Source organism: Rattus norvegicus, chromosome 8 (assembly GCF_021556685.1).
Source record: "Rattus norvegicus strain SHRSP/BbbUtx chromosome 8, alternate assembly SHRSP_T2T, whole genome shotgun sequence".
NCBI classification, from domain to species: Eukaryota; Metazoa; Chordata; class Mammalia; order Rodentia; family Muridae; genus Rattus; species Rattus norvegicus.
The window spans coordinates 41,333,316-41,341,490 of record NC_141541.1 but is presented as its reverse complement, the minus strand read 5'-3'; the positions used below and the strand labels follow the sequence as shown (position 1 = coordinate 41,341,490).

The 8,175-nt window shown below is 41.2% G+C and overlaps 1 pseudogene; it reads left to right on the top strand.

Moving 5' to 3' along the window:
- The first annotated feature begins 7,627 nt into the window (after positions 1-7,627).
- Positions 7,628-7,724, top strand: LOC120094414 (U6 spliceosomal RNA; annotated as a pseudogene).
- The last annotated feature ends 451 nt before the right edge of the window (positions 7,725-8,175 follow it).

The following is an 8,175-nucleotide window of genomic DNA, read 5'->3' as shown; positions in this document are numbered from 1 at the left end:
ACCCTCCACACATCTATCCTATATCCCTGATGTGATAGCAGCATTTTACGTATCAAACATGCTGAAGATATGAGGATTCCTTGGAAAGAAAATTGAGCTGGAGATGGCCTTTAATGAGTTGACAAGGTGATAGGAGATTAAAAGGCCTAAAATTCATCATGTACATTATCAAGCTTAAAAGAAAAAAATAAATTAATGGGGCTGCAGAAATTATTCAGCTTTTCTTTCAAAGACCATGACTCAAGTCTTAGAATCCATGAGGTGGCTGATTCTAATTAGATAACTAATTCTAGTTACAGGGAATAAAATAATAATGGTGCTAAGGTTACCTGGAAGAGAATGGGGAACAGGAGACATGAAGAAGGATGCCAAGATAAGAGTCTGATCAAGGCAATAATTTTATTTTTTCCTAAGGCTGAATTTATACCGTAATGGGGGTAACAGAGGGAGAGGGGAAGTATGAAACATTTAAGCAGGCCAAGGACATGCTTTTCATGTGGTTAGGGAATTGGCTGATGTTGATAGGATGTTAGAAAGGTCACAGGTTTGTCATATCTATTGGTCAGCAGGATGTTGTTTGTTCAGAAAAGTTGCAGGTCATCACATTGTGTATCTTGACGTCAGATGAATTTCTCAGCAAGCTCACAAGGTCATATCATTATTCATCTTGACCACCATATTTCTATTAGTGTACTGCAGTTGGCTGGGGATTTTTCATGAAACCAGTCATACTTAACTAACCATAATAATAGCATCAATATTGGAGGGTTTCAACATATCGCTTCCAGCATCTCCCCCTTTCTTATAATCAAGTGAAAAGGTGACTAAATGTGTGTGCTGTCCTGTAATGAGCCCCTCAGGAACTGCTTCTGTCTTAGGATGGAGTGATATTTGTCACATGGCCAAGAGAACCTTGTGGCCAGGGTCTGTCATGGGATAAGGCAGCAACTAATAGCAGCCTTCCTGTCTTAGAACCTTTATTCGTGTATATATCACTCTCTTTCCCATCATTGACTGTCCAGTTCAGCACGCAGGGGTGACAATTCATTGACTTTTGAGCAAAAACATCAGGACATCAGGCAGAAAAGAATGTTGGCCTCATTTGGCTGAAGGACAAAAGTGTCCTTGCCTGGGCTAGGAGGAGATGTGTAGGTGAGCTTGACCCTCATCTAAGGCATCCTCAATAGTTAGCCTATGATAATATACCTGAATAGGTTTTGCTGCCATATTATCTACCTGTTGTTTAATAAAGCTGGTCAAATGATTAAATGTCCAATGGTCAAAAGATATAAGCAAAAGAAGGCCTATTAGGGGGTCCAACAGAGAGGGAAGCAGGGTGGAAAACCAAGGGGAGGTGGCAAACCAATTTTGATACCAGTTCTCAGCTTTATCTCTTTGTTGTTTTCTCTTTTCTAATCATTTTATGACCTTTTTCATGTTGTCTTTAACCATATTCTAACACACATGAAGTATCCATACACTTTCTTTCTCTTAAAAACCAGAATTCAGTGTGATTGCTCAAAGTTGGGAAATTAAAAGTCAAAAGCCAATCAGAAAGAAGTACATTTGTTAGCATGTATGGTTTATGTAAAAGAGGGACCAGACAATTGTTTTTCTGATTAACCTCTGCCCCTTAAAGACAGTATGGTTCAAAATTAAAATAGTCAGATATACTTAAAACTCTGCTCTCTTTTAGATAGATGTGGAAATTTAAAAATTGAGTGAATTTATATGATTGTAAATGTTTACCATGAACTATCATAGAAGGGATGCCACCAGGCAGAGAATTACAATTTTAACTGATATTAAACATCTCAAATAATTTGGATAAACCTCAGCATTGAAGTATAAACATATAATAAAAAATAAAGACATGCATAGGTATCCCGTGCATGTCATATAAGAAATAAGCAAACCCCATGTCAGTACAGGACAGCATCAATGACTGAAAGTTAATAATATGTTGATACATAGAAGGAAAAGATAACATATTGAGTGCCATTGTTGAAATTCCGAAAATAATGTTAATAGCCAATTCAATTTGGGTCTACAACAATCATAATTGCATTATCTAAAAATCCAAACCCTATGAAAGGTATCTCATTATGGAAGAATACATATCTCATCTGTCCTGGACTGGGTGGTAGAGCTTTCAATTCTTCTTGTGCAATGGCAATGGACTCGAAGTGGTGCAGTTCTTCGAGAAAGCACCTCGTCTCAGTGGAGTGCAGGCTGTAGATGAAGTTGCCTGTGTGCTCTGCGCTGTGTTCACCCCCTCCATGGGCTTCTTCTTGGGATGAGTGCCAGGAGCCAAGGAGTAGGAATGTACAGACTGTTTTAACAATTTTATGGTAAATATAATCCCTGTGTTGGCACCTGATTGAAACATTCTATGGCCCCAAGTATATCCACGTGTCCAATCCTGGTTTCAAATAGTGGAGGTAAATTTAATATTTACGGGGATGTACCATCCCCTTGTTTTAGAATTAGAACTTTCATAACAGGAATCTGGGACATGTATATTAGCAGGGCAGGTGATATTATAAGTCAAACAACAGTGTATTTGGTGACAAAATTCTTAAGAACAGAGGAAAGGGGCCAGGCAAGAAAGCTAGGGGTTGGCCTGCTGAGAGCTGGTGGAACAAACAGATCAGGTGACAAGTAGCATTCAGTCACACAGCTAAATGAGGAAGCTTTCTTGGGACAAAAAGGCCATTGCATACATAAGTACAAGCCTTGTGCCTATAAAACAGAAAGGCAAGCAGAGGGGCAGGTTATCGGCTGTCTGTCTGGACTTAGACTTTCCCTTAAGGAGTACCTCCATTCAGTGTCAGGTTAGTGGCTCTGCCTTTCAAGAGACTCAGCCTCAGAATGACCCTAGGGTTCCAGTAAGAATTACAAAAGGATGGAGAGATGGTTAGGACCTGGGTGCTAGATGCCAACAGACTGATGAAAGTATTGTATGGCTTGTTCACTTGGGGGGGGTTATCCAGGCTGTCTGACATGCCTGGTGACCTGTGTCAAAAGACCAGGAGAAGATAGCTTCTGAGTATTGAAGGAGGCTCACCCAGGGGGGTGTGATCTGATTGAAGCCTTGGGTATCAGAGTGCAAGCTATAGTTAAAGGTAACTTGTTATAAGGACTTTCTGCTGACATTCCTGAGGCAGGGGTCACAATTGAGTTGGGCTTCCTGCCTCTTACAACCAATAAAGAAGTTGCTAACACTGTAATACTGACCTTTAATAGAACTACAGCCCTCCCCTGTACCTCTGAATTCCAGGACTTCAGTATTTGCCCTTCATCAAGCTGTCTTACTGGGTTGGAGGGCCATGGAAAAGAAAACATTGATCCTGACCTTGGCCACAGCCTCCAGTTGGAGTAAGCTGAAGAGCTGGTGCCAAGATTTTCTCCTGTAATCATCCTAGAAAAAAGCCTGTTCTGTCTGGCAAATCAAAGTTCCTCTCAGTGTGCTGCAAAGTTTCTGAAACTATTTTAGGGGCGCCTGCCCCTCAATCTGGGGCATTTTTACCAAAGGAGCAGGAACTAATTACTTCATGGATAGGATCAGAGGCACTTTCTACGTCAATGATGACTAACAGGGAATGTACTTAATGTTGGAAACTGACTCCTCTCTTGGAATAGGTCTAGCAGATAAGGCAGGCTCCCTCAAAAACTTCTCTTAATGAACGATCTCCTTCTGTGAGCAAGTGTTGAAAGTCTGGCTACTGAAGATAGCCGTTGGAATTTCTTTCAGGGCTCATAATAATCTTTAAAACAACCACTAACTCTCTACTATCTATTTGCTGTCAAAGCGCTAGCCCCAGCCAGCAGCCCCTTTGCCTTGAGACTCCTCTTTTGCCAGCTTGGCCTGAGCTGTGCCACTGCCCATGAGCAGCCTGCAACTTGCTTGCTAGTAGGCCTGCTCACCTGCCACCCTTAGCCCCACACTTCCCTACTCTGTGCTGTCCCTTCCTTAGAAGCTGTGAAAGCCTAAGCAAAAGGGACATCCTTTCATCAGGATTCCTGCTTCAGACATGATCACTCGCTAACCTGGAGTCCATAGACATGTGTCATGAACTGTTAAAAGTAGCTAGACTGGACTAGGCAAGCAAAGGGAGAGGCATTTCTCCTTGGGGAGGAGGCTCAAGAGAGAAAGACAAAACTCCCAGGTTGAAAATAATTGCTCTCAAGCAAATCATTCCCAAGTTAAGCACCAAGAGGACCAAGTAAAACTCATTGGCAAACAACACAAACAGTTCCATGATTTCAAACACAGTCTTAAGTCCATGATTTTAAACCCAGTCGTCAGTGCATGATTTCAAACACAGTTGTCAGTCCAAGTCCAAAAGTGAAACAAAAGCCAAAAGATTCTCGACTATATCACAGAAATCATACTAGACAAACAAGATGAAGACAATGCATCCTATATGCAATTTCCACAGATGCCTGATGCATTCAGTACGTGGCCCAAACATCAGCTTAACCTTAGCTGCTTCTGGGATGAGGTGGACTGTCTGATCCCACCTCCCAAAGGGATTCTAGAGTTTTCTCTAGATTCCTTTCTCCTAGAGCATCCTTTAGGGCCTGTGGCCTGTGACAACTAACATGTCCTCCTGTCACAGCCATAAGCCCGTCACAGGACCCACAGCATCCACTGAGGGGACACTAACCCCTCTACAGTAGAGGACTCGAGCACCACCCACAGAGCACAGATTGACAAAGTGACTGCTGCAGTAGCATGAGTGTATATGGTTTTCATTCCACGTATGTGGGGTTGCTCACCAATGCAGGGAGAGGCAACCTTGAACCCAAAAAGCATGGAACTTTTATTCATTACAAAGGGCAGACTTCAGCAACAGGATTAGCTGGCCCATAAAACAGTAACTAACTCTGCACTATCTTTTGTGTCAATTGTTCCCTCCTGGGGTAACTATGGACAAATATTTCCTACAAAGTATAATAATTTCTTTAAATCTTTTTCTTAACCATATTCTTCATGTCCTGAGTGACTCCCTGAGTCCTGTCACAAAAGGTGACTGTAGAATGCTTGTCTCATCTCTCACCACTAAGATCTGTGTCGTCTGGGGAGAAACACACTAAGCTTCTTAACCAAGGTCGGGCAGCCCATGGTTTCCAGAAGCAGGGGAGCAAAGGCTCCAAGGTGGGAAGCAAAGTCTCTGAGGGGGAGCAAAACCTCCTAGGGGGGCAAAAGCTCCGAGAGGGAGCAAAGGCTCAACCAAACAAGGAAGACAGGCCTGTCTACTCATGGGGGACAATGTTCTCTTCCAGGAGACCTCCAAACAGTTCATGCTGGGCGCCATTGATCAACAACGGTCCTGAGGGTACCTGGAAGAGAATGTGGGGAAAAGAGACATAAAGAAGGAGGCCAAGACAAGAGTTCGATCAAGGCAACAATTTTATTTTTTCCCAAGGCTGAATTTATACCATAAGGGGGTAACCGAGGGAGGGGGGAAGTATGAAACATTTAGTCAGGCCAAGGACACAGTATTCGTGTGGTCAGAGAATTGGCTAGTGTTGACATGGTGTTAGAAAGGTCACAGGTTTGTCATATCAATTGATCAGCAGGATGTTGTTTTTTCAGAAAGGTTGCAGGTCATCACATTGGGTATCTTGATGTCAGATGTATTTCTCAGCAAGGTCACAACTTTATCATATCATTATTCATCTTGACCATAAGATTTGTATTAGTGTTCTGCAGCTGGCCAGGGATTTTCATTTAACCCAGTCATACTTAATCAACCATCATAATAATATCAATAATGGAGGATTTGAAGGGCATTACTCCCAACACTTCTGGACTCTAAATCCAGTAGGTTTACACATGTTACACAGAACATGGTTTTTGGTAAAATACCCATATGCATTTAAAATACTTTTTTGAAATAACAAAAAGTAAAGTTATGAAAGAAATTGATTAAAAATTATAAGCATAGTGGCTTTGCAGTATAATTTCAGTCCTTGTAAGGCAGAGACAGACAGAGATCTGTGAGTGACCGATGAGCCATGTCTATATGAGAAAATGCAGGTTACCAAAGGATACAGTATGAAGTTTTGTCCAAAATTTCAAAAAGGAAATAACAGAATTTGCCTGAGGTGAAAAGAATGGTAGGAGGAGAAAGTTAAAAACCAATGAAAGTGCTTGGATAGATATGGAAGCTGATCATGGGCATATTTATGAAATGCCCCTCCTTTATTCCAATCACTTCTGCAAACACCAGAGAGGAATGATTCTATTCCTCAGACCGTAGGACTTTTCTATCCTAGTAAATTACACCAGATTATAGTTCATTTAGATTCAGAAACCAAGCAGTGGAGTAACACTTAATGAGAAAGGCAACTACTTTCTGTGTGGCTAAGACTTATATGTAGCCCTAAAACTCAAGAGGGTGCCATACTTAAGAGATTTAGAAGATTTCCCATCCCTGATTCTTTTCTCCATCTGAACTTCTCTAAAGAAGAAATTTCTATGTTTAGTCCCTAGCAGAAAATATAAGAAAAACAAAATGTCTGTAGCTCTAGGCAGAAACTGGTCAGAAGTGGGCAACTTTGGAATAATCTCAGAGAATTATTTTGGTCAAGGATGATCACAGCTGCAAAAATTAATATTAAGAATTACCTTTCCTATCCCATAACCTAGAAGACCACAGTCTCTACTAAAGATGTACAAACAACGCCTCAGCTCTTGACAGAAATGGTCCTCCAAAACAAGAAAAACCCTAGATAACCTTTCTGCAGAAGTCAGACCTGCATATGCCCTTATTAACGAAACTTTTTTGTTTCTGCATCAATAATTCAAAAGAAATAGGGGGAAAATCTCTGAAAAATCAAACAAAAGATTCAACCTGACAGTGTATAACTCGGGAATTAGTACAGATCTTCTTGTTAGGACAGCTTTTGGGTACCTTTTCTCTGTTAGATTAGGCTCTCTTTCTTCTTATTGCTTCTTTTTCTTAATCCTATTTTTCACCTTCGGCTTACTTAATGTTCAAGTACAACTACTTAACAATGAACATGGACCACATGTTGACCACTGCTGCTTGAAATTTTCCAGCCTATCAACATCACTGATTCTAGATCACATCATAATTTTACTTTCATCTTTGATGATTCACTATGTGTTTTGAGTTTCCTAATCCCTCTGGCAAATTTTGTATGGGCCTTGGAAGACCATGTGAGTATATACAACAGCTATCTCTATAATCAAAATAATTCAATGGAAAAAACTTCACCATCATGGGACCATATAGTACTATATCTCTGTCTACTCCTACACTAGAATCCCCAAAACACACCCCTGTTTGCACCAAGAATAGAGAAGGTAAAGATTTATTAACTGAAAGATGGTTTCAGGAAACTTTAAGCATCTGCTGGCAAGGATGAAAGAATGTAATCAAGAGAAACAATGAGCCCAGACCCAGAATGTGGGGCCTTGACAGTTGAGGACAAAAGTTCAGTCAATATGTATACAATAGTACCTGTCATTAATTTCCTGTGTAAGTGACTGTCAGGATGAATGGCAAGAACTGATATATCCTACAAGATGCAGATTCTGTTAAAAATCTTTCATATACAAGAACATACATTGAAGGATAAGATGGTATGGCATTTGCTTGCCTCAGCAGTACATATACTAAAATTGGAATGATACATCATGGACCCTCCACAAGGATGACACACAAATTCATGATGTGTTTCATATTTTTGAGTTAAGAAGTGCATGCTGACAGGAGCCTATTACAGCTCTTTCCCCAGAGGCTTAGCCAGAGCATGTCAAATACAGAGGAGAATGCTAGCAGCAAACCATTGAACTGAGAATGGGGTCCCCATTGGAGGGATTAGAGAAAGTATTGGAGGAACTGAAGGTACATGCAACCCAATAAGAAGAGCAATAGCAACAAGCCAGAGTTCCCAGGGACTAAACCACTACCCAAAGACTATGCATGGAAAGATTCATGGTTCCAGCTGCATATGTAGCAGATGATGGCACGGTTGGACATGAATTGAAGGGGAAGCCCTTGATACTGACACAGCTAAACCCCCCCAGTGTAGGGCAATGTTGTGGTGGGAGTGGGAGGGGGGAACACTCTTATAGAAGAAGCAGAGTGGGATGGGATGGGGCCTTATGGCTGGGAAACCAGAAAAGGGAATAAGAAT